The following is a 27,514-nucleotide window of genomic DNA, read 5'->3' on the forward strand; positions in this document are numbered from 1 at the left end:
TTAGTCGGTCGCTGGAGGTACACCGGACTGACAGCTCAGCAGCACACCGTTTGTGCTGGCGCGGTACAAACTCGGCTCCGACAGAGAACCTACCGGTGCACCAAACACAATTCTATGGCCTGGAACACAAATTGAAATTTATACATCAACTCTTTCTAGTTCCAATCAACTGCATTAGCGGAACGTGTTTGTGTCGGATGGGAACTGCACGTATTCTTGAAAGTTTTGCTTCAGTTCTGAGCAATAAACCTGATTCGTACGTACGTAACAGCCGCGTTGCACCTTAACAATGGCCAATTGCTACTTGTAGGTACCCTTTGTTTTTGGGAATCGAAGCTACTGCGATAAATTGCGAAGAGCGATAAATTGCCAATCAAAAGATGGTGAAGTCCATATGTAATCTGATGTTAATCCATTCATTCGACTACACTTGCTACACAACAATTCTCGCTTAACTTTTCAAAAGGACCTAAGTAACATTTTTTTCATGAATTAATTTGAATAGCGCAATCAACAGAACAAGATGAAAGCTTTTGATTGCAGTACTCAAATTAATTCATGAAAAAAATGTTACTTAGGTCCTTTTGAAAAGTTAAGCGAGGAAAAAAAATTGAATTATTTTGGACCGTAACGCCATATTTTGAAAAATATATTTTGTGTACCATTTGGACGCAGGCCGTTTTCGAATTCTCCTATATTAGCATATTGATCATGCTAGTACCGGTCCGAAAGATGTAGACAAAAGTATTCGACTTGTCGTATATAAATCATCTGTTCCATCATTAATAAAACTCGTTCTGAGAAACGACCTATTTGCCGGGTCTAAACGACCCGATGCAATGATATGTTAACCAAATGCCTTTTTTGGCCGAATGACATGGATCGCAAATCGCAGAATTTACAACATGAAAGAAGCATTAACATAAATCGTGGCCCTCAAAACTCCCTACATCCATCCCCTCTCGGTTCGAATGATGTCAAACCCTAGCAGCACACATGTTCCACATAAATTACTGCAACTCATATGTGACCAAATTTAGTCACAATCAAGTTGCTGCAACCATTTTTGTCTGACTTGTGCTGCTCGGGAATGTCCACATGCGTGGGGATTTGGAACAAAATCATGGGCTATGTCGTTCCTTTTACTTCATAAAAATACTTATGATTCTTAGATAAGGGCGTAACTGCATCGATCTATTTCTCTTCATCGATTTTTTTATTTTGTTTATAACTCAACTGCGTTAAAAGTTACAACCGTAATTGATGATTCTGGTGCAAGATTCAACCATCCTTTATCATCCCAATACTACGGAAAACTTCCGGATTTTGCTACATTGATTAAAAGGAAACGTTCAATGCAGTTTCGCCCTTATGATCCTAAGCGCAAGATTTATTCATTTTAATTATTAATTAGTTCAGCATCATCGACAAGGTCGCACAGATTGATTCCTTAATGGCTAAACTATTCTAATTGACCTTTACCATCAAAAATTGTATCTCGTTTTATTTTCTCAGTCGATTTTTTGGCTGAGGTCAACTTTCCCAAAGAACACATATTTTCTGAAGCCTCTAATCATTAAAAACAATCAAAAACAAAGCCCGAAAAAGTGCTGTGTGCGAATCAGCCTCAAAAATTCACCCGATGCTCGTTGAAAATCCGGCAAATGTTAGGCCAATCTTGAGAAACAGCACTTTTTCAATTTTTCTTGATGGAATTCAGAATGAATTCTTGGGGGAATTCAGAATGAATTCCGGGGGGAATTCAGAATCAATTCCTGGAGGAATTCAGAATGAAATCCGGGGGAAATTCAGAATGAATTCCGGGGAAGAATTCAGAATGAATTCCGGGGAGAATTCAAAATGAATTCCGGGGGTAATTCAGAATGAATTCCGGGGGTAATTCAGAATGAATTCCGGGGGTAATTCAGAATGAATTCTGGGGGTAATTCAGAATGAATTCCGTGGGGAATTCAGAATGAATTCCGTGGGGAATTCAGAATAAATTCCGGGGGGAGTTCAGAATAAATTTGGGGGGAATTCAGAATGAATTCCTGGAGGAATTCATAATGAATTCCGGGGGGAATTCAGAATGAATTCCGGGGGGAATTCAAAATGAATTCCGGGGGGAATTGAGAATAAATTTCGGGGTAATTCAGAATGAATTCTGGAGGTAATTCAGAATGAATTCCGGGGGTAATTCAGAATGAATTCCGTGGGGAATTCAGAATAAATTCCGTGGGGAATTCAGAATAAATTCCGGGGGAGTTCAGAATGAATTTTGGGGGAATTCAGAATGAATTCCTGGGGGAATTCAGAAAGAATTCAGAATGAATCCAGAATTGATTCTTGGAGGAATTCAGAATGAATTCAGAAGGAATTCTGATTGAATTCCTGGAAGGAATTCAGAATGAATTCCTGGAGGAATTCAGAATGAACTCCTGGAGTAATTCAGAGTGAATTTTTAGAGAAATTCAGAATGAATTTTCGGATGAATTCAGAATGAGTTCCTGGAGGATATCAGAATGAACTCCTGGAGGAATTCAGAATGAACTCCTGGAGAAATTCAGAATGAACCCCTGGAGGAATTCAGAATGAAGTCCTGGAGGAATTCAGAATGAACTTCTGTAGGAATTCAGAATGAACTCCTGGAGGAATTCAGAATGAACTCCTGGAGGAATCCAGAATGAACTCCTGGAGGAATTCAGAATGAACTCCTGGGGGAATTTAAAATGAATTCCTGGGGGAATTCAGAATGAATTCCTGGGGAAATTCAGAATGAATTCCTGGGGGAATTCAGAATGAATTCCTGGGGGAATTCAGAATGAATTCCTGGAGGAATTCAGAATGAATTCCTGGGAGAATTCAGAATGAATTCCTGGAGGAATTCAGATTGAATTACTGGAGGAATTCAATATGAATTCCTGGGGGAATTCAGAAGGATTTCCTGGAGGAATTCAGAATGAATTCCTGGTGGAATTCTGAATGAATTCCTGGAGGAATTCGGGATGAATTCCTGGTGGAATTCAGAATGAATTCCTGGGGAAGTTCAGAATTAATTCCTGGGGGAGTTCAGAATGAATTTCTGGGGGAATTTAGAATGAATTTCTAGCGGAATTCAGAATGAATTCGTGGGGGAGTTCAAAATGAATTCCTGCGGAAATTCAGAATGAACTCCTGGGGGAATTCAGAACGAATTCCTGGGAGGAATTCAGAACGAATTTCCTGAGGGAATTCAGAATGAACTCCTGAGGGAATTCAGAATGAATTCCGGGGGGAATTCAGTTTGAATTCCTGGAGTCAGAATGAATTCCATGGAGAATTCAGAATGAATTCCTGGGAATTCAGAATGAATTCCTGGGGAATTCAGAATGAATTCTCTGGAAATCAGAATAATTCTAGAAATCAGAATGAATTCCTGGGGAATTCAGAATGAATTCCTGGGGAATTAGAATGAATTCCTGGAGGAATTCAGAATGAATTCCTGGGGGAATTAAGAATGAATTCCGGATGGATTTCAGAATGAATTCCTGAAATTCAGAATGAATTCCTGGGGAATTCAGAATGAATTCTGGGGAATTCAGAATGAATTCTGGGAATTCAGAATGAATTCCAGGGGGAATACAGAATGAATTCCTGGGGAATTTAGAATGAATTCCTGGGGGAATTCAGAATGAATTCCTGGGGAATTCAGAATGAATTCCTGGGGGAATTCAGAATGAATTCCTGGGGGAAGTCAGAGTGAATTCCTGGAAGAATTCAGAGTGAAGTCCTGGAGGGATTCAGAGTGAATTCCTGGAGGAATTCAGAATGAATTCCTGGAGGAATTCAGAATGATTTCCTGGAGGAATTCAGAATGAATTCCTGGGGGAATTCAGAATGAATTCCTGGGGGAATTCAGAATGAATTCCTGGGGGAATTCAGAATGAATTCCTGGGGGAATTCAGAATGAATTCCGAATGAATTCCTGGAGGAATTCGGAATGAATTCCTGGAGAAATTCGGAATGAATTCCTGGAGGAATTCAGAATGAATTCCTGGGGGAATTCAGAATAAATTTCTTGAGGAATTCAAAATGAATTTCTTGAGGAATTCAGAATGAATTCCGGAAGGTATTCAGAATAATTTCCGTGGAAATTCGGAATGAATTCCGGGGGAATTCGGAATGAATTCCGGAGGAATTCGGAATGAATTCCGGGGGAATTCGGAATGAATTCCTGAAATTCAGAATGAATTCATGAGGGAATTCAGAATGAATTCTTGGTGGAATTCAGAATGAATTCCCGGGGAAGTCAGAATGAATTCCTGGGGGAATTCAGAATGAATTCCTGGGGGAATTCAGAATGAATTCCTGGGGGAATTCAGAATGAATTCCTGGGGGAGTTCAGAATGAATTCCTGGGGGAATTCAGAATGAATTCCTGGGGGAATTCAGAATGAATTCCTGGGGGAATTCAGAATGAATTCCTGGGGGAATTCAGAATGAATTTCTGGGGCAATTCAGAATGAATTCCTGTGGGAACTTGGAATGAATTTCTGAGGGAATCCAGAATGAACTCCTGGGGTAATTCAGAATGAATTTCTGGAAGAATTCAGAATGAACTCCTGGGGGAAGTCAGAGTGAATTCCTGGAAGAATTCAGAGTGAAGTCCTGGAGGGATTCAGAGCTAATTCCTGGAGGAGCTCAGAGTGAATTCCTGGAGGAGCTCAGAGTGAATTCCTGGAGGAGCTCAGAGTGAATTCCTGAAGGAGGCCAGAGTGAATTCCTGGAGGAATCGAGAGCGAATTACTGGAGAAATTCAGAGTCAATTCCTGGAGGAATTCAGAATGAATTTTAGGGGAATTCAGAATGAATTCCTGGGGAACTTAGAATAAACTTCTGGGGTAATTCAGAATCAATTTCTGGGAAAATTCAGATTTAGGGATTTCTCGTCTAGTTTCTGGTTTCCTTACTCGCGTTTACACAGCACTTCATTTACTTACGTTACAATAATAAAAGAAAGTCTGAGCGACTCAGGTAAACTGTTTTAAGGTCTTATTGTGCTTACTGTGCGCATTCCTACTTCCCAACACCTGATTGGTGCACCACGTGTCGTGATGTCGCCGCGTTAGTGCGCCAATTTCTTGATTGTTTAATCCACCTACTGAAATTTTCTAACTCAGAATGAATTCCTAAGGGAATTCAACGCTGGAAGGAACGTAACATGCCAGTCAGATTGTATTTACAAATCGATAGAATTAAATCAGACTCAGAGGAATCAATCTGCGAACGAGACTTAGACTTAATGGGCCTGTGATTTTTTTCCAGTTTAACCTTGTTGACTAACAATACAGATCAACTTTTCAGTGAATTTTTGTGAATGATGGCTGGTTAAATCGTTGCGTTTACATCGGAAAAATGTGTAATCAGAATAACTTTCACTACTTTTGAGTACCCTCTGTTTAACAGAAATGCTTTTCTTTGGCTGAGCTTCGAAAGTCGACAGTGATTGCCCTAAAATATTGCTTTTCGAGAAAAGTTTTTCACATTCGGGGAAGGGTAGCCTTGGCCAAATGGCCGAAAGCCATTTTGCGAAATGCCACTTGGCCCAATCGCACGCTGGGCAAACAGACGTCTAGCCGAATTCCATATGGTCGAATTAAACGTCTGGTCAAATAATGCATTTAGCAAAACAAGTCATTTAACTAGTCATATGGCAGAAAATGTCGTTAGGCCATACAAGTCTTTTGACCGAAAATGTTGTTTGGCCGAACAGGTCATTGGGACATTGGACCGAAAATGTCATTTAGTTAAACGGAAGAAAACGCCCGAAAATGTCGTTTGGCCAAACAGGTTATATGGCTGAAAATGTTATTTGGCCGAACGGGTCAATTGGCCGAAAACATGATATAATTAAGAAAAACATTCAACCGAAAATGTTTGACAGTATAGTCCAGTAAAGATTAGGTGAACGGCCTGTTTGATCTAAAAATTATTTAGCCGACAAAAACGAAAACATTACAAAACAAATGATGCAGAGCTACAGAGAGTGATCTTAGTTCAAAGCTGTTGTGTATTTTGTACTGGTTACTTTTAAGTTGCTGTTATATTCCCTTGTCGCTGTTCTGATTATGATGATGATGTTTTTCTACTATCTATTGCAGCAAGGCATATGCCGGTAGCAATAGTTAATACTGAAAAGCGATTTGATCAAGGTTGTGATGTTGACTATGATCATCAGACTCATGTATGAAGGGTCAAAAATGGAGGGGCGAACCCGTAGGCACAAGCACTTTCGCGAAACCCGCGAGGATAATTGAGCTAAGTATACGTAAAGGCTATAGCATTGCACCAGAACTTTTGATTAATGCTCGAAGACCCATAGTATTTAGTCTATTCAAATCGTTTCATTTGGGTGTTCTAGTGGTTCCTCCAGTTTCCCAGTGTATATATTTAATGACTAGTTGAACGTACCCAATCTTGCTCGAGTTAGGCTTATTTGACAGTTTCTTCAGTGGCCCAAAAAGCAATTCCAGTAAAAGTTACTTCGGCGGGTTACGACGAATTTCTTTGATCCTTCATAACCAACGGCTTCGCTCGTTCTCGTTAGCAAGAAAGGGTGCTCCCACTGCATATTACAATCATCTATTTCGATCGGATCAGGGCGGCTGTTGATGGAAACAAATTATCGAAAAATAACTTTCTTTGTGTCGCCATTCAATCAAACTCGCACCCACCCTCTGAAACACCCAAACGATCGGCTACTCACTTTGTTCCAATCGAACGACGTGCTTTTTCTGCGTAATTTTCTCTGGCGTATCTTCTCGCTTATTGGTGAATGATGACGGCGATGGCGACGACGAAGTAGAGTTTACTTTCCATTCAATCAACCTCCTACCCCGTCGAGGGACGGGAAGCTCCGCGACTGGAAATGGGAAATTACTTTTTAAATTCTTTCGACCCGTGTGCTAAAAGGCAAGAGGAAAGCCGCAGGAACATGTGCGTTTTACTCCCAGCCCACTCCAACGCTAACGGCACGGGATGAAATGGAATAGAAAATGAGACTTTTGTTGGTTTGTTCAGTCAAGTGCGCGAAATTGCCATCGCTGGAAATTTTAAATTCTTTTGATTTGACTTTCTTATTCCGGGTCATTTGAGGGTGGCTTTCATTTGACATTATTGGAGATTTTCTGAGAAGTGGTTTACGATAATTGTTCGAAGTGGTAGACAGTTGCGAACACAAAAAAATGTACTAGCAACTTAAGTTTGCTTGTGGTGAACTTTTCAAGTTGAAGATTGGTGTTCTGTAATGAATTCTATTAATAGAATTATGTTATGTTTGGTAATTATCATTTAGACACATAATAATTCCAGTACAAACATGTTTGTACTATAGTCGAATAAAGAAAGCTCTATCCACCTTGTTCAGGCAGTTTTACACATTGAAATGATGTAACGGAATTTCTAAAACATTATACAGTACCCATCATGTTAAAAATCTTATACAAATAAACGTCACCAAGTGTAATAATCAACAGCTCAAGTTCCAATTTTGCGGCATTTCAGCTCTAAATAAAGAACGTCAGATTTTGTTTAAAAAAGTAACTGAATATATCGTTCTGATTATTACGAACGACTATGACAAATGTGATGGTTTTCATAACTTAGAAGATAAAACCCTGATTGATCAGGGTGCGCGACGTTATGTACATATAAAGAACGTAAGGCATAATCATAACATCAACTCGTCCAGCTCGATTAGTATATGAAGCTTAGGGTCTCCGAGCCTTCTATAAAAGTTTTCCTTCGGAGCGAACATATAGTATCCACGTTCAAAGGTAAAATCGAATGCATCATTGAATAAAAAAAAGCTTCACGAAAACCAGTGTTCGGAATATGAATCTGTTCGGAATTTGAATCAAAGCGGTATGCCATAAACGTTTCTAGGCATAAAATCAACTGAAGTACCCCCTCAACATGATTCAGGGATCGATCTGCTTTCCACGTGAACAACTTTGCCTTTTTATCAATTCCTCAGCATTCAAACGACTTCTTTTTATTCGTTTTTGATCCAGTGCACAGATGTACAGGAAGCGTACTCCTGAGTTATCCCCACAGATTTGCATAATGCAATTTTGATCAACCGACGACGGCAGACATGGGCGTACCCGCCTGAGAGAATGATCGGAAGCCAATTCTTCAGGCCCGGGCATCATTTTTATTCTCGTTTTCCCGTAGCCAGCCACTTTTCCGAAAGACATCTGCTGCTCTAGCTTTCTAGTGGGATGTCGGCCACGCAGCGGCAGACGCAGGCGGAAAGGCTTTCCAATGGCTTGATGGAAAGCGGAAATATTTTCTAATGATTTATATCCTATTGCTGGCAATGGCGACGACTGGCTAAGTCAGTCTAGATCGAAAGCGATGATGCCAATGCATTGACGACAGATTTCAACTCGTTATAGACGGCTCTGCACGTACGGATGAACGAAGGATAAATGCATGTGAACACGAGAAAGCAGACATGAAGTGTGATATGATTGTTATTTTTTTTATCTCACACCATAATTCGACTGCATAACAGGGATTGGAAGCAATCATTTTAGGCTAAAGGTTTTTATATATCTCCGAAACTTATCTGAGATTTCGATATAAGCTAACTGTTCCGAACCTGCATCTCATAGCTCCCATGCTTATCCTATCAAATACAAAGGAATACAAAACAGATTGGATTGGATTTGGATTGGATTTGGATTGGATTTGGATTTGTATTGGATTTGGATTGGATTTCGATTGGAGCATGATTCAAAATAACATAATTTGAACAGTATTGATTGAATTATTTCCCATGTGCAAGGATCCGGCAATACTCACCTTGTCGACAACATTCTTACTCTATCACTCTCGGTAGCTATCATTTTTCGATAATTCTGAGGTCTACTTCTCGAAGCAATACGCACTTATCGAGCTTTATCGCACCGAACAGCTAAACGCATCCAAATTGGCACATTGATTGAGGAGCTCCCATCCTGCCAGAAAAGTTTTAATTGAAACACTGAGTGAGTCTACGGACGCTAGCAGAAACTGAACGTGGTCATAATTCGAAGTCAAAAGGCATCCCAAAACTTATTCATATGGCAAACAATTCTGTGGAGTTGGTGTTGAACTGATAAGGGGAGATAAGTTAGGTCTACTAATTGGTTTGGTTTGAAGCAAATAAGAAATACGATGTATTAAGAAGGATGAACTTGGTGCAATTTCTTTCACAAAAGAATATCTGAAAAAATGGAATGTTCAAAACATCGAAAGAGGACTTGGCTCGGCGGGTGCTAAGGGGATTGGGTTTAAATCACAGTCCAGACCAGAAAATTTTCGGAAATTTAATATGCGGATACATAAATGGTTACGAAACCTTGCGGGAAGGAGTTGGAAAGAGGGAATGAACTTCCAATACTATTGATAAAGACATATTGGTTCAGGTTGTATTCCTTGCCTCGTTTTAATCGTCTAATAGAAATAGTCAGTTTAATTGAACGAATACATCGAAAAACAAGGAATAATATCTTCTACCATCCATTCGGTTTCTTCTGAAGCCTTGCCTTTCTATTTGTTCGCCTGAGGATGGACCGTTCATTGCTGTTTTACGACCACTGTTATCGCAATTAATGAGGAACAAGCTCCATCATTCGTCCAGGCAATGCCGGCCAGAGACCGGGACCTATAGTTTGTCTCTACCATTTTTTTATCCTCCTTGGACGTGCATGAAGCTGAGAACGGAAGGAAAACTTTTCCTGTTTGTTTGCTGAAGGAAAAGCTCGTCCAAAGGAACAAAACTCTGTACCTGCCCGAAGCTAAACTTCAGACCGTAAATAGCCTCTCAATGGCTCCTTATATTGCTCGCCGCCACGCCACACTAAACAGTTTTATCTCTTCTTTAGTGCTCGAGACGCAGTGACCTCTGGATGTTTTTTCCTTCGCCCTTTGTTTGGGGATCGTATGGCTCTTTCTATGGCTCACCTTAAAAGAAGTATGCAACGAAACCATCTCCCGAGACGAATTTCATGCTCCATTTCAATTCATGAGGGCAGACAGTGGGCAGAATAAAACTGATTAAATTTTCAATTAGAGATCAAGTGTGCGGAAAGTGTTTTATGAAAATAACATCGGCTTTTCTCACAGGGGATGATAGACTTAGGCACGGCAATGGTCATGAAAGTCACTGGTATGTTTGGCTTTTTCTCCTGTTGATTCATCTTCAGTGCCTCTGACAGTTGTTAGATTGATTGTTACCATCCTGTGACTTGAATAAAGAATAAAGAATAAAGAATAAAGAATAAAGAATAAAGAATAAAGAATAAAGAATAAAGAATAAAGAATAAAGAATAAAGAATAAAGAATAAAGAATAAAGAATAAAGAATAAAGAATAAAGAATAAAGAATAAAGAATAAAGAATAAAGAATAAAGAATAAAGAATAAAGAATAAAGAATAAAGAATAAAGAATAAAGAATAAAGAATAAAGAATAAAGAATAAAGAATAAAGAATAAAGAATAAAGAATAAAGAATAAAGAATAATGAATAAAGAATAAAGAATAAAAAATAAAGAATAAAGAATAGAAAATAAAGAATAAATAATAAAAGAATAAAGAATAAAGAATAAAGAATAAAGAATAAAAGAATAAAGAATAAAGAATAAAGAATAAAGAATAAAGAATAAAGAATAAAGAATAAAGAATAAAGAATAAAGAATAAAGAATAAAGAATAAAAGAATAAAGAATAAAGAATAAAGAATAAAGAATAAAAGAATAAAGAATAAAGAATAAAGAATAAAGAATAAAGAATAAAGAATAAAAGAATAAAGAATAAAGAATAAGAATAAAGAATAAAGAATAAAGAATAAAGAATAAAAGAATAAAGAATAAAGAATAAAGAATAAAGAATAAAAGAATAAAGAATAAAAGAATAAAGAATAAAGAATAAAGAATAAAGAATAAAGAATAAAGAATAAAAGAATAAAGAATAAAGAATAAAGAATAAAAGAATAAAGAATAAAGAATAAAGAATAAAGAATAAAGAATAAAGAATAAAAGAATAAAGAATAAAGAATAAAGAATAAAGAATAAAAGAATAAAGAATAAAAGAATAAAGAATAAAGAATAAAGAATAAAGAATAAAGAATAAAGAATAAAGAATAAAGAATAAAGAATAAAGAATAAAGAATAAAGAATAAGAATAAAGAATAAAGAATAAAGAATAAAGAATAAAGAATAAAGAATAAAGAATAAAGAATAAAGAATAAAGAATAAAGAATAAAGAATAAAGAATAAGAATAAAGAATAAAGAATAAAGAATAAAGAATAAAGAATAAAGAATAAAGAATAAAAGAATAAAGAATAAAGAATAAAGAATAAAGAATAAAGAATAAAAGAATAAAGAATAAAGAATAAAAGAATAAATAATAAAGAATAAAGGATAAAGAATAAAGAACAAAGAATAAAGAATAAAGAATAAAGAATAAAGAATAAAGAATAAAGAATAAAGAATAAAGAATAAAAGAATAAAGAATAAAGAATAAAGAATAAAGAATAAAAGAATAAAGAATAAAGAATAAAGAATAAAGAATAAAGAATAAAGAATAAAAGAATAAAGAATAAAGAATAAAGAATAAAGAATAAAGAATAAAGAATAAAGAATAAAGAATAAAGAATAAAGAATAAAGAATAAAGAATAAAGAATAAAGAATAAAGAATAAAGAATAAAGAATAAAGAATAAAGAATAAAGAATAAAGAATAAAGAATAAAAGAATAAAGAATAAAGAATAAAGAATAAAGAATAAAGAATAAAGAATAAAGAATAAAGAATAAAGAATAAAGAATAAAGAATAAAGAATAAAAGAATAAAGAATAAAGAATAAAAGAATAAAGAATAAAGAATAAAGAAAAAAAAATAAAAGATTAAGAATAAAGAATAAAGAATAAAGAAATAAAGAATAAAGAATAAAGAATAAAAGAATAAAGAATAAAGAATAAAGAATAAAGAATAAAGAATAAAAGAATAAAGAATAAAGAATAAAGAATAAAAGAATAAAGAATAAAGAATAAAGAATAAAAGAATAAAGAATAAAGAATAAAGAATAAAAGAATAAAGAATAAAGAATAAAAGAATAAAGAATAAAGAATAAAGAATAAAGAATAAAGAATAAAGAATAAAGAATAAAGAATAAAGAATAAAGAATAAAAGAATAAAAGAATAAAGAATAAAGAATAAAGAATAAAGAATAAAAGAATAAAGAATAAAGAATAAAGAATAAAAGAATAAAGAATAAAGAATAAAGAATAAAGAATAAAGAATAAAGAATAAAAGAATAAAGAATAAAGAATAAAGAATAAAGAATAAAGAATAAAGAATAAAGAATAAAAGAATAAAGAATAAAGAATAAAGAATAAAGAATAAAGAATAAAGAATAAAGAATAAAGAATAAAGAATAAAGAATAAAGAATAAAAGAATAAAGAATAAAAGAATAAAGAATAAAGAATAAAGAATAAAGAATAAAGAATAAAGAATAAAGAATAAAGAATAAAGAATAAAGAATAAAAGAATAAAGAATAAAAGAATAAAGAATAAAGAATAAAGAATAAAGAATAAAGAATAAAGAATAAAGAATAAAGAATAAAGAATAAAGAATAAAGAATAAAGAATAAAGAATAAAGAATAAAAAGAATAAAGAATAAAGAATAAAGAATAAAAGAATAAAGAATAAAGAATAAAGAATAAAGAATAAAAGAATAAAAGAATAAAGAATAAAGAATAAAGAATAAAAGAATAAAGAATAAAGAATAAAGAATAAAGAATAAAAGAATAAAAGAATAAAGAATAAAGAATAAAGAATAAAAGAATAAAAGAATAACAAAGAATAAAGAATAAAGAATAAAAGAATAAAGAATAAAGAATAAAAGAATAAAGAATAAAGAATAAAGATAAAGAATAAAGAATAAAGAATAAAGAATAAAAGAATAAAGAATAAAGAATAAAGAATAAAGAATAAAAGAATAAAGAATAAAGAATAAAGAATAAAGAATAAAGAATAAGAAAGAATAAAGAATAAAGAATAAAGAATAAAGAATAAAGAATAAAGAATAAAAGAATAAAGAATAAAAGAATAAAGAATAAAGAATAAAAGAATAAAGAATAAAGAATAAAGAATAAAGAATAAAGAATAAAAGAATAAAGAATAAAAGAATAAAGAATAAAGAATAAAAGAATAAAGAATAAAGAATAAAGAATAAAGAATAAAAGAATAAAGAATAAAGAATAAAGAATAAAGAATAAAGAATAAAAGAATAAAGAATAAAGAATAAAGAATAAAAGAATAAAGAATAAAGAATAAAAGAATAAAAGAATAAAGAATAAAGAATAAAGAATAAAGAATAAAAGAATAAAGAATAAAGAATAAAGAATAAAGAATAAAGAATAAAGAATAAAAGAATAAAGAATAAAGAATAAAGAATAAAGAATAAAGAATAAAAAGAATAAAAGAATAAAGAATAAAGAATAAAGAATAAAAAGAATAAAGAATAAAAGAATAAAGAATAAAGAATAAAGAATAAAGAATAAAGAATAAAGAATAAAGAATAAAGAATAAAGAATAAAGAATAAAGAATAAAGAATAAAGAATAATGAATAATTAATAAAGAATAAAAAATAAAGAAAAAAAATAGGAATTAAGAAAAAAGTAAAAAGAAAAAAGAAAAGAGAAAAAAATAAAGAATAAAGAATAAAGAATAAAGAATAAAGAATAAAGAATAAAGAATAAAGAATAAAGAATAAAGAATAAAGAAGAATAAAGAATAAAGAATAAAGAATAAAGAATAAAGAATAAAGAATAAAGAATAAAGAATAAAGAATAAAGAATAAAGAATAAAGAATAAAGAATAAAGAATAAAGAATAAAGAATAAAGAATTAAAATTGAGAAGGAAGAAGAGAGAAAGAAGAGAGAAAGAAGATGGAAGAAGGGAGAAGGAAAAAAGATGAAAGATTGAAAAAAGAACATAAAAGAAGGAAGAAGGAAAAAGTAAGATAAAGATGGAAGAAGGAATAATGATAAAGCAAGAAGAAGCAAGGAAGAAGGATAAAGATAGAAGAATGAAGAAAGAAGTAAAGGAAAAAGTATAAGAAAGATGAAGGGAAAAAGGAAGGAAAATGAAGGAAGAAGAAAACAGAACGAAAGAAGAAAGAAAGATAAATAAACAAGGACGAAGGAAGACAAGAAAGTAGAAGAAAGGACGGAAGAAAGAAAAGGAAGAAAGGTAGAAAGAAGAAAGAAAGTAGAATAAAGAAAGAATAGAGAAAAAAGAATAAGGAAAAAGGAAGAAGATAGAGGAAAGAAGACAGATAGGAGGAAATAACAAGGAAGTGAAAGAAGGAAGAAAGAAGAAGAAAAAACAAAAAAAGGGAGAAGGAAAAAATAAGAAAGCAAAAGGAAAAGATGAACAAGGGAGAAGACGAACAAAAAAGGCACGGCAAATACTAGGTAAAGCTCACAACAGCGTCTGTTCTCCATGTTAGGGGCGGCTGATCATCGTCCGAGTGCCAGCGAGGGACTCTAAGTGAAACTGTGCACCATGGTCCACTGAAAATTAGGGGGTTTGATGTCAGGCCCTGCAAGCCAGCTTTAAAAAAACACACGCAACGAACAATCAACAAGAAAGTACGGACCGGAACCATTGGCGAAGAGCGATTGGAAACTCGGTTCGTGGAACTGCAAATCTCCCAACTTCGAGGATTGAGAGATGCGGCCTCGAACCGTGTATTGTGACGTCAAATTGTTGATTCAGTGTTATCTGTTAAAATGAAGACTAAATAAATGAATGAAGAACAAAGAAAAATGAAGGAAGAAGAAACCAGAAAAAAGAAGTAGGAAGAAGAAAGAAGGAACAAGGAAGGCAGAAGAAGGAAATAGGAACAAGGAAGGAGCAACTAAGAAGGAAGAACTAAGAAGAAAGAAGGTAGAACGAAGAAGGAAGAAAAAACAGGAAGAAGGAACTAGAAAGGGTTGAAGAAGAAAGAAGGAAAAAGTAAGAAAAAAAGGAATAAAAAGAAAGAAAAAGAAAAAAAGGAGAAGGAAGTAGGAAGAAAGAAGGAAGTAGAGAAAAGAATAAAGAAAAAAAAATAAGAAAGTTATCTTGGCAACAATCAACACCTGTCATAAGACGAGTTTAAACAATCCCATTGAATTCCACCACTTAATTGTATCTTGACAAATACGTATTTCGACCTCAACAGTAAGGCCGTCTTCAGTGTCTCGTACTTGACTCGACTTAAGTCGAGTCAAGTACGAGACACTGAAGACAGGTCGAAATACTGTCAAAATACAATTAAGTGGTGGAATTCAATGGGATTGTTTAAACTCGTCTTATGACAGGTGAAAACATTCCGCTAAAAAGCTCAACATAATTTTCTTATCAACTATCAACAACCAAAGACAATAATGTATTGTTCCTTTCTAAAAATAGGATTTCCGTATAAAAGTTGGAAGACAACAAGTAGTCACAAGAAGGTTGCGGATCATTTTAGTTTGTGCCCCTATTAACGTCAAATGTGAATTCTTCCATTAAAATTTGTTTCTCACGATTTTTCAGCCTTTAGAGTTTCAGCCTTTTGTTATTTCAGCCTTATGTAAGATTTTTACTTTTTCAGTCTTATAAGTGTTCAGCCTTTCGTGGAAGACCCGATTTAAGGCCATCGAATTAAAAATCTTTAGTGTACACCACGCAATTATCTATAATTACTAATTAGTACAATGAATATGAAAATTATACATGTATTGACTAAATCACACCATTACTAGAAATAAGTTTTATTTTTTGCATATTGAGTGATGCTAACAACAAGACAAATGAGCGGAAAAGGCCTGAAAACCCTTGGTAGCCTTTGCATGCAGTGTTCTATATCCTTTAAGCCCCAAACACCATGCCAGAAAATATGTGGGTAAGCTGTCAAATCTGCTTTGCGTAGAAGGCTTTACATTAGTACTCCTCACCAGCTGTGCCCATGCCATTGAGAATCTTAACTTATCTTAATCGTTTCGTTGTCTTTTGTAAAAAGTAAATCTAGCTTGCTGTTGATATTACCTGTAAATGAAAGAAAAAAACAGTCTTAATTATCGAAGAATATAACAGGAATGAAAGCTAAATAAATAATGCCACTTTTGTTAATTCCCGACAGGTTTTTGAAAGAACAATCATAACTTCATCCGGAATCCACTAGCTTTTTTTACATCTGATTAAAAGTCACCTCTTTTGATTTCAATCTCATTCCGTCGCTCGCATCAAATCCGTCAGAAAGTTTCCTTCCATCCCGAGAAGCCTTTGCAAATTTCAGCTTTGAAGCAAACAGCACCACTTGGGAACTGTAAACATCCTAAAGAAAGATCAATTATCTTCTCTCAATCTTCTGCACCCCTCCCCCAGCCGCTCATTCCGTTGTCGTTTGCGTGTAATCGTAGATGTCAGCAGCTTCCTCCGGTCGAGCCCGCTGCAGGTGTGGGCGGTGTTAAGTGACCGAGGCCGCCATGTGTAAAGAAGGAAGCAAAAGTTAAAGGACCCGGGCGGCGGCAGTAGGTTGACTTGTCAGCGCTTTCATTCATGGTCATTTCCATTTTGTGGCGATGGTGGTGCTTGTTTTAACAAAGTTGACAGATTTTCCATCTCTTTGGAGAACGGCGAAGGCTCGGATGCTTCAGGGGAACGGATGCAAGACCAGGAGGAACCGGTGTGGTGTAGGGAAAATCATGCGGGCTTAGCAGCTGTGATGTAATGGAACAGGTTCTCGCCACCGTAGGGCATGACATTGATGGTGTTGATGGGAAGTGATGGAAAAATATGAATAGTTATAAAGATGAAAGCACACGGTTTCTACGAGTTTTTGTTTTGCATAAAATGTTTTCTTCTATGTGGGTTTCAGTGAATCTTTTTTTTTCAGAATGCAAAATTTAATTCTCATGATTGAGACTCTAAATATTCAATTATATTTTTTTTTCATTTTTCAACATTATCTTGATGATATTGATAGTGTACTTAATTGTCGTTATTTTGCCTCTTTTTGTGTTTTTTAGAATTATGTAGTCTAATAGCCTATTCAGATTACACCATTTATCATAATGAATATAATGTTAAAGTGGAGAAAGGAAATTGAATGTATGAGGATTTATCATAAATGGCGTTATCTGAATAGGCTTCAATCCGCACAGATATCACAAAAGCTTGACGCACGTTGCAATTATGATGCTATTGTTCAATGAATGTCTTAAACGTAAAAATTAAATTTCGTTCCAAAATTTGAATGCACGCTTTACGACTTAACAGTTAATTCACTTGGCAGACGTTGCAGAATATTTATTTTATAGCCAACATAAACAACCATAAATCTGCAGGTTTTGAATATGCTCCGAAAGACACATTTTATGTCTTTTAAACTGAATTTCATTCCTACTTGATCTGGATTGTTAGGAGAAGTGTAAAACATGACTTAAAGCCATTCGAAATATACCTTTTAGCTCATTTCTCCTTTTATGGAACCGCATAAGCATCGTAAATTAATGCTTTACGGTAGAAATAACATTTGATCACCGCATAAACTGTACGTTTTTCCACTTCAGTTTCACTATTTTTGATGTTGGGAAATAGCATAACAGCTCGGGAAAGCATCTCAACCTAAGCGATGTTATCCTACTTTCATCGAGCCCTGTGTCACATACCACAACGGCCGTAAAACTTTGCCTTATCGCATCTCACATTTCCGAATGTGAAGGTGCTGACTTCGAAACACTCTGTTTGTCTGATGTTGCTGCTCTTGTCAGCAGCACTCGTGATCATCACATCAATTGCAACAAATTTAGGTACGTTGTAAAGCACCTCAGCAAACTTGGCTTTCAACGAATTATACAACCTCCGAGATAAGCTTGTATAGGACGCACCGGTTGGTCCGTGACAGTAAATTGGACAGACCAAAAGTTATATGCTCTTTTAACGAAATCAGAATGTCTCTTATACATTGGTATTTCTGACGTATTTCTTTTTCTAATGCACGAGATTATAAATTCTTGGGAAATTACCTAAATTTACAGCAACTTCAATGGGTTTCCATTAAATTCAAAACATAAATTTACTTATCCGTTCCGCAAGCACCGACGACAGCATTTTCGCAAGAACACGGTGACTCAGTTACAGTCCCCCTTTCTTATTCACTCGAATTCAATTAATTTCCCATTAAAATGTAAGGCGCACATGGTGTTTCCTAATGGGGAGAACTTGAGATAGGTACACACCGGTTGAGAAAACTCACACGCAAATGCCGTCGCAGATGCCGAAGGAGCTGAAGGAGTTTTTTAAGCAAGCTAAAAGCACTGAGATCTGAGAGCAGGGAAGGTACATATTGTGTAGCATAAATTACGCCTATACTGGTTGCAAATTCAATTACTTTACGTACCTTAATTTTATCAGCCACACAGGAATGATAAAGATAATTTGAGAGCGGCTGTGACATAACATGGTATCATCATTACTGACTAATACCTTAAAAGGTCGTACATTCCGTGCAGATCGGTTTTGACACCAAAATATCTACCTTCAAAAACGATATTAGCGGAGAAATTTACAGACGCATCATGGTAGCGTAGCGAAACGTATTTGATTTGGTTTCCGCAAAATATTTCGATTGGATAAAGTTCGTCATCATTCATCTTTAACCTTCTGTTTGTGCTCAAAAAAACTTACGTTGTCTGTGCTCTGGGGTCAAATTGACCCCAAATTGAAATTGCTATAACTTTTTTAATGTTTGGCCAATTTTGGATTTATGGGGCTGTTTCGAAAGATAATTTAATCATCTTTCAGGTCGTTATCAAAGATTGACTATTGGTGGGTGGCTACATCGCGGGGAGGGGTTTTAGTGAACATAGGTATAAAACCAGTGATTTTTCATGATTATTTTACTTATATCCGAAAATCCTACCCATTTTGAACTGCACCTTTTTAAAAAAGGTTATGCAGGAAGACATGTGCTCTGGCATGAGGCGTTGATAAGTTTAGAACTCGGCCGCCAGGTGGTGGTATATTTGAATTCATTATTTTGGACTGCTTAAGATATTCCGCGATATATAGAATTCTCCTCAGTGTAAATATTCTTATCGCACAAATTCAAAAATTGGAAGACGTACTTATTATATTTAGCACCGCTTTGTAGTGCTAGACATCCTGAACAATGTTGCCGAATACAACTTGAGTGTAGGTATGAAGGATCTCAATCTAAAGCAATATTTGATATATGCAAGAATATTGCAAGTACGCTAGCGCCGCCTATTTGAAAATTTCCTAATTATTTATTCCGTCACATGACAGTCCATTCCCACCAGACGAACTTCATCTTTACAAATTTCAAATTTGTGCGATAAGAATATTTACAATGAGGAAAATTCCATATATCGGAATTACTTGAGTAGTCTAAATTAATGAATTCAAATATACCGCCACCTAGCGACCAAGCTCTAAACTAATCAATGCCTCATATCAAAGCACACGCCTTCCTGCATAACCTTTTTGAAAAAGTGCAGTTCAAAATGGGTAGGATTTTCAGATATAAGTAAAATAAGCATGAAAAATCACTGTTTTTGTACCCTTTTTACGAAAACCCCTCCCCGCAATGTACCCGCCCACCTATAGTCAATCTTTAGTAACGACCTGAAAGATGATTAAATTATCTTTCGAAACAGCTCCAAAAATCCAAAATTGGCCAAGCATTAAAAAAGTTATAGCAATTTCAATTTGGGGTCAATTTGACCCCAGAGCACAGACAACGTAAGTTTTTTGAAAAAAGTACTCTGTAGCGCATATTTTCAAGATTTTTGAAGTGAATTTGCACATAGGAGTTAGATCTCGGCGAGTTTTACCAAACTACCAAAAATTAGGAGAATCGGTTGAAAACTAAAAAAATGGCAGCCACTCAAAGTGGCCTGGGGTCATATTGACCCCAGAGCACAGACAAAAGGTTAAGAACACTTATAAAGGTAATGAAACCTGAAGAATGCTCGTGAAGGATGAATAAATATTTAGTGTCTTAAACACTACTGTCTATCGTTGAGTATAAATGGAATACGGTACAGGGACAATACCATAAGAGAAGCCTATGTAATCCATCGATATCTAGAAAAACATTGTTTATACCGCGAATAATGAATTACGGCGGATAGATCTCGTATTAAACATAGAACAATAACACAGTGAAGAAGATTCTCGAAAACAATTTTTATAAGGAGATGCTGAACCAAATTTAATTTTGGAAAGTCTGTGTAGATTAACATGTCAAATATAGCGATCAAGAAATCATTGGAGTTACAAGTTAAAAAACCTGGGGTGACATTGCGCATCTCGACTCGAAACGAGCAAACAATGCAAACTGTCATACGGAAGAGCTGGTTCTCGGGCGTCTGCTGGACGATTCTTATATTTTTTACGGTTGTCTTATCCATCTCATCTAGTTTCATCAAATTTGGTGGTTCGTTACGTTTCTAGGGATGTAAAAAGTAGAAAATTTCAGTTGACATAACAAACTCGAGATCCATCTGTTTGAACTAATGATTCTCATGATTTCCCGAACGCGGTATTCAAATTGAATACCAAAGACACATACTTCCCAGCATGTAGGTCCAGGTTTTGATAGTGGCCATACAATGCTAGCATACTTAACAGCTATTTAACTAAATGATGTGATGGAATTTGCACAACTTTAGTCACAGAAGTAGATGTACCAACAAACAAAAGCACCAAGCGTCTCCATATGCTTATATACCTCCATCATGCATGGACCATGACACATATTTGAATCATTTGGTCGAGAAACTAAATACCTATAGCTTAGCTTAGATTGATTGACTGTACCCATCGTAGTTGCTAGTCATGATTGGCCGAGAAACAGCAAATAATGCACAGCTCACCAACTGAATAGTTTTCTTGGGACAAGAAAGCTATTCTCACTGTACATGCTTCGGAGTTTCTTTAATTCAAGACCAATAACGATGCCGGCTATGTCCCCACAGTCAATTAGAATAAGGGGAGGAAAATTAGTTCGACACTCATTGCTACAAGAGACCGAGTAATCATCTGCATCTCCATGAGCGCACTGGAAAGGCATAGTATGTTAGTTGGGCAAGAAATATATTGGTAAGCGCCTTGGTAAACGTCTAATTACAGGTATACCTCGATTATATGGACCCTCGATTATATGGACTTTTTACCTCGATTATATGGACTTTTTTTCGCTCTATTTTTTCTGTGTTTTGGGGTTTGAAAAAGATGTTGAATATTGTAAGTCATATTTTACATTAATTCTATATTTATTATGGTACATTGGGGCAAATAAAGGCATGTTGTGATGTTATATATGAAGTCAATAAGTCAAAGTCATAAGTTCGATTGACTTGATTGATTTACCATTTTCGCGTTGCCAATATCATTGTATATAATGATAAATATACAATTATTTAATCCGCAACAGCCACGGCCACGTCCTTACAAATAGGTGGTGAAAAATAATGCGTAGTTTTGGTGATCTCTGCCATACGAAAACGTAAAGTGAATTGTCAGACTGACAGTATGCGGAGCAAGTGATAAGATGAGATTGCCATATTTAGCTGTTAGATCTTTGCTTTTGGTGCATGGAATTAAGTATAGAAGGGCGGATGATGCATTAACATCCAGCAAATCGGACCCACTGAGACTGTTTTTAGGTATATCCACGAAACTGGAAGAGTTTATTTGTGATACATAAAGTTTCAAATGGTTTTCAAACCTGGCATTATTTCTTCTGGACGAACTTGATAATTATTTGAATGTAAAAAACTGAAAACTCTTCGAGCAGTATTTATGTTTAAATAAATGTTTTCGAATATCCCGGTATTCACATTTGTTCAGCACAAGGCTTAAGGATTATACTGACGCTCAACGGTAGGAAAAGAAATTGAATATCTCTAAAATGTTCTTGTTAGCTTAAGAACTGCTAACAAGAACATTCTAGAGATATTCAATTTCTCAATTGCTGCTAAACCGCTCAGCAAAGCATGATCCTGAAACGCTCATGCAAACTCGTTCATGTTGTGAAATGTGAGCGATGTGTTTTTCGTTAGTGTTGTACAAAATACAACAGCGCGCATGCTCTAGTGCTAAAGAAGTTTGCCAATAGTATAGGAAGTACGACTTTGAATTATTTTTGGAGTTTTGTTGAATTTGATGCCGTAAAGTGTCTCCCAAACAAATATGTATGGGAAAATGAAATTTAGCCAAACTTTTTTCGGAAAAGATTCGGAAAGCTCTGATAGTATGTATCAAAATCTATTTTTTGTCTACTTTCCGGTTGTTGGTGTGGTGAATTGCGCATAGCTGCGCCAAAGCGGGAAATCGGCTGGTGCAATGTTAGAATGAGGACGCTGCCATTGTTCCAGATCCTAAAGCCTGGACTTGCGGAAGCCCTCGAATAACATAAAACATGGCGGATAACCATTTTAACCTCAAAATAAATTCGGCGTTCTAAAATTACTCTGTGGAGAAATTTTGAATGCAATCTCAGGATTTGTCCGGGATTTTTATGAGGGCCTGCCACTGTGCGTCGTTTTAAATTTTAAAACCCGTTGCAAAATACAGCCCTGCTAATATACGAACATAGTCAAAAATAGCCATAACATTTTTTTTTACATCCTTTAATATTCTACTTAGCAGGTGTAGGTGCACTGTGCAATTGACCTTTCCCGTCAACAATTTTTATCCGCTCAATCGATTCTTCAATTTTTTGAGGACAACTTTCCCAAAGAACCCATACTTTTTGACGAATAGTGCTGGTTTCCAAGCTTGACCTAACATTCGACCGATTTTAAATTAAAATAAGGCCAGCTCCAATTCTTCAAACGTGCGGCCGGTTCAAACGTACGTCACTTTTCCGATTTTTATTTTCGTCTCTAAAAATAGTTACAGGCTTCCAAAAGTACGAGTTCTGTGAAAAAGTTGAACTTAAATAAGTCAAAGAATTGACTGAGACAATAAAACGAGATACATTTTTTGGCGGGAAATGTCAATTGGTTCTTGCAAAAATGACACTGACTTATGGGAATCGTGATACGGATTTACTTTTTAAAAAAGACTTAGTAACTCTAAAACACTTTTATTAATAATACTAACACAATACAGCACCACCGGTGATTGTCCAAAGCTGCCAAAGGAAAGAGAACGCGCCACGCGTTCGCGGGTTATTTATAATGGATAAACTGCTGATCTAGCAGTTGACCCAAACTGGACGACCCAGTCCACGTTGTCTGACTGCAATTGGTGCACCTGAGTGGCACGATGTTCCGATGTTTCCATAACGGCTCCCCTTTTAGTTTGAAAGCCGTCCTCGGCTTTCTTCTATTGCTGTGGGATAAGTGGTATATCTCTTGACTCGGGACATCCATCAGTTGCTAGGCTGAAATTGGTATGAATATCTTCTTTTTTGTGTGGCCCTCCTTAGCCGTGCGGTAAGACGCGCGGCTACAAAGCAAGACCATGCTGAGGGTGGCTGGGTTCGATTCCCGGTGCCGGTCTAAACAGTTTTCGGATTGGAAATTGTCTCGACCTCCCTGGGCATAAAAGTATCATCGTGCTAGCCTCATGATATACGAATGCAAAAATGGTAACCTGGCTTAGAAACCTCGCAGTTAATAACTGTGGAAGTGCTTAATGAACACTAAGCTGCGAGGCGGCTCTGTCCCAGAATGGGGATGTAATGCCAATAAGAAGAAGAAGATCTTCTTTTGTGTTAAGTGCGAGATGTTTTCTCCAACTAAATATTTTAAAGATGATGGCTATGATCAGGCCCAGGATACATAAGATTATAACTGTTGTTGATAATGAAGTTAACCATCCAAACATATGTAGTTTCCAATGTAGATTGTTTGTAGTTAAGTTGAGATGATTTATCTGGTTTCTGTGTTCTAAATGCATCTCTTGCAGATGTTGTAACGGGATATTGTTTATCAGTATAGTTGGACTGACCTTAATTCATGTGGTAGGGATGAATGGTTGAATTTCCATGTCGGAGTTAGCATACTCCTCGTCGTCCAGCTTCACAGTACAATTGGAGTATTGTATGAGGAATGATCCGTTGAGTAATCATTCGGATGAACAATTTGATGAAAGGGTAATGTTGGATCCTGTAACCATGATGTTGCCTTCTGTGATTTTACTGTGATGAATAGTTTTAGCTTCGTAAATTCGTTCCATAGGACCAGTGTTGTAAAATGTCATTTACATTCATTTGTATAATTTTCCCAAAACTTTTTACAGTAGTTAGCTATCAACTATCAAGTATGACGAAATTATAGTGCTTAAATGTGGCTACAACTTTGTCCAACAAGACATTGCTGTAAATATGTAATCTGGGGCGTGGGAGGCAAAATGTCATTCAAATGACATTATGTCAAATGACACGTGACATTTTGGAGAGATTTCATTCTCTAGCCTCAGATGTTATATTTAGAGCAATGTACCCTTGGACAAATATATAGCACTACTCAAGCGTTATGCGTACATCTAAAATTTTGAAGTAAATTTGGCTTCTGAAGAAAGTTATGAACAAATTTGTCAAATGACATGCAGATGACATTTCACAAGCCTGCATAGGACATTTGGCTGTGTGTTGTCCTGAAACTAATTGTTGAATGCACTCCGTAGGCGGTTCCAATTTGCTGGAGGAACATATAGAGAGATCTTTCATCTTTGGACACGGGTTTTTTTGACATAAATGCGTTCTGTCCTTCAATATAAAATTGTTCCGTTAGATGAATTCGTAAATTATTGGCAATTACGGGTTCAATCAAACCAATTTTGTATTGCACATCCTTGATTTTTGGTATTTTGAGTATATACATGAACATCTCGTTGTTATATACTGCGTACGCGCTAGCAATGTTCAACATATCGTCGACCGAGTTTAATCGAAAACTGTTATCGTTGAGGGTATGGCGAATAACCGAAAGTTCTTCAGGGTGGATGATGCGGCTGCTTGGGATTCTTCGTCCGGCTAGTGTTATAGATTCTTCAATTATCTCTAAATAGTATAATAATTCATCAATCTCAAATATGAAATTCAAAGAGTCTAAACTATCGAATGTTACTTTTTCCAAACTCTGCTCGTTATCTAACAGTGAATTGAAAGTTTTTGTCAAGTTTCTCATACGTTTCTCAAACAAGTGATTTATCTGAATTTGTTTATTATTTTCATCTACCAAGGAGTTTAGAGAAGAGTTTATGACCTTAAGATCGTCGGCGTCTGGACTTCCTGAAATGTATTTCCACGCTCTACCTAATGATTCCCATCGTTTGATTCGCTGTGGCCTAATTCTATTAAACAACAGATTAATTCTGCCTATTTTTCTCCTGATAGATAACTCAAAAAAGGTCTGATTAAGCTTTCCGGTTTGGGCTACATTATTGTACACATCTATTGTCGATTCAATGGTTGTAAGGTTTATCGGATGCATTATTCTGAAAAAGCTGTTACTGATCCTAGCTTCTCCTAAGGGAATCATTATGATTCTGTTTTACATCGTGTAGTCTTAAATCCGTTAGAGTCGTCTGCGTCAGTATACCAAGCCATAATCTGTAAGGAAGTCGGAAAGCCAGTTTTAATCAGTTTGTTACTTCTTTGTATTTGTTTATGAATTTTGATTCCTGTTGCGTCCGTAATTGGTTTTCGTTTTGTTCTTTGATATCTACTAGTCTATACCGGTTGCTAAAAGGAGAGGCTTTTCCCTTCGTCTTAACTAAAACCGTATCGTCTCCAATATCCTCATATTATTTGTCATGTATCTTAATTTTGGAATTATGTTTGTTAGCCTCAAATACAATAGTGTCTCTTGCTGTCATAATAGTAGGTTGTTTTGATAGGTTAATGTCCTGTAAGTCTAATGACGTCGAGTTTCCAAATACTATTTCTCTCGGTGCTAAATTCGTCGTGGCATGTTTTGTGTCGTTGTAAAGGGCAGTCGTCATGGACAGTCCTTGGTAAAGTGAAAGTTGTTCGAATTTCCTGCGGTTGGCCATATACATTTCTAAAAGTGTATTATGGAACCTCTCGATGGTGCCATTACTGTTGCTACTACTAGCGTAGTGAACGGCAACACCATGGGTTTCTAGAAATTCCTTAAAATTTTGACTGCGGAAATAAGTGGCTGGATCGCAAGTTAATTGTTTCGGTAGGCCAAAAATTTTGAATTGCTTGATGAGCGTTTCGATGATTTCTTCTGAAGTTTCGTTAATTTTTTTTTTTTTTTTTTAATCTTGTTTATTTGAAAGGCTCATTTGCCGTAAAGCGCTACGGAGCCAAAATCATGTTTCTAATACAATTTTAATCTTGATTCTTATAAATAATGTTAGTTTTGGGGAACCGAAAAACTCGCGGTTTGGTCGAGGTTAAGGAATACAATAATACAAAGGGAAAGGAAAGGGATTTAAGGTATTTACTAATTACGATACTAATGGTTATATGGTATAGATGCTTAACGATGTTTCATCTGTAACGGAACAAACAAATATTTTCTTGGAAGACAACAAGAGGAAGAAATATGAGAGGGAATAACGACAGACATTGATGAGCAACAAGAAGAAGACATTCGTGATGGGGTACGACAAGGGGACAATGGTTACATCCTAACATCTGCTACTTTCAAGAATTGGTGGACAAGGGACATGTATTCGAGGTCAAGACCCGCCAACACTTCCCTAATAGGTTTTCGTTGTTTTCCTCGGACCCGGAGATGTTCATTTAGCGTAGATCTGGGGCCACGATGCTCATCGCACGCCCACACGACATGGTCAATGTCCTGATAATCTGCGCCGCAAACACAAAGATTGCCTTCTGAGAGCCCCACTCTGAAAAGATGTGCGTTTAAAGTGTAGTGATTGGACATTAGACGACACATGGTTCGAATGAAGTCTCGTCCCATATTCAATTTTTTGAACCATGGACGCTTCGACACCTGCGGGCGAATTGAATACAGCCATCTACCCAACTCCCCATTTGTCCATTTCTGTTGCCAGCTGTTCAAGGTTTCCTGACGAACTAATGTGAAAAATTCATCGAAGGTGATTTGTCGATCGTAAATATCACCTTCCATAGCGCCCACCTTAGCCAATGAGAAGTTTCGTTAATAATTTTGTAAATTTGCGCAAATTTGGAAACTTACTTACTTATGGATCCTGTACACCTCCGGTGGTGCAAAGGGCCGACTTGAAAGATCTCCATCCTGAGCGATGCCCGGCTATCGCTTTAACCTGTTGCCAGGTTAGATTTCGGTCGACTTCTTTTATTTCTTTATTGAGGCTTCGCCGCCATGAGCCTCTGGGTCTGCCTCTGCTGCGATGTCCCGCTGGGTTCCAGTCTAATGCTTGCTTACAGATTTCGTTTCCGCCTCTACGTAGAGTGTGGCCGACCCAGCCCCACTTCCGATCCCGAATTTCAG

The 27,514-nt window shown here is 35.6% G+C and overlaps 1 protein-coding gene and 1 pseudogene across 1 annotated transcript in view; both read right to left on the reverse strand.

The window, feature by feature from the left end:
* LOC134209698 (uncharacterized) lies at positions 1 to 25,553 on the reverse strand (annotated as a pseudogene).
* The window catches only part of LOC134212102 (uncharacterized), a 443,781-nt gene that overhangs the window by 283,588 nt on the left and 132,679 nt on the right, over positions 1 to 27,514 (reverse strand). The window lies entirely within an intron of this gene.

The sequence above is a fragment of the Armigeres subalbatus genome, chromosome 2 (genome assembly GCF_024139115.2).
Source record: "Armigeres subalbatus isolate Guangzhou_Male chromosome 2, GZ_Asu_2, whole genome shotgun sequence".
NCBI lineage: Eukaryota > Metazoa > Arthropoda > Insecta > Diptera > Culicidae > Armigeres > Armigeres subalbatus.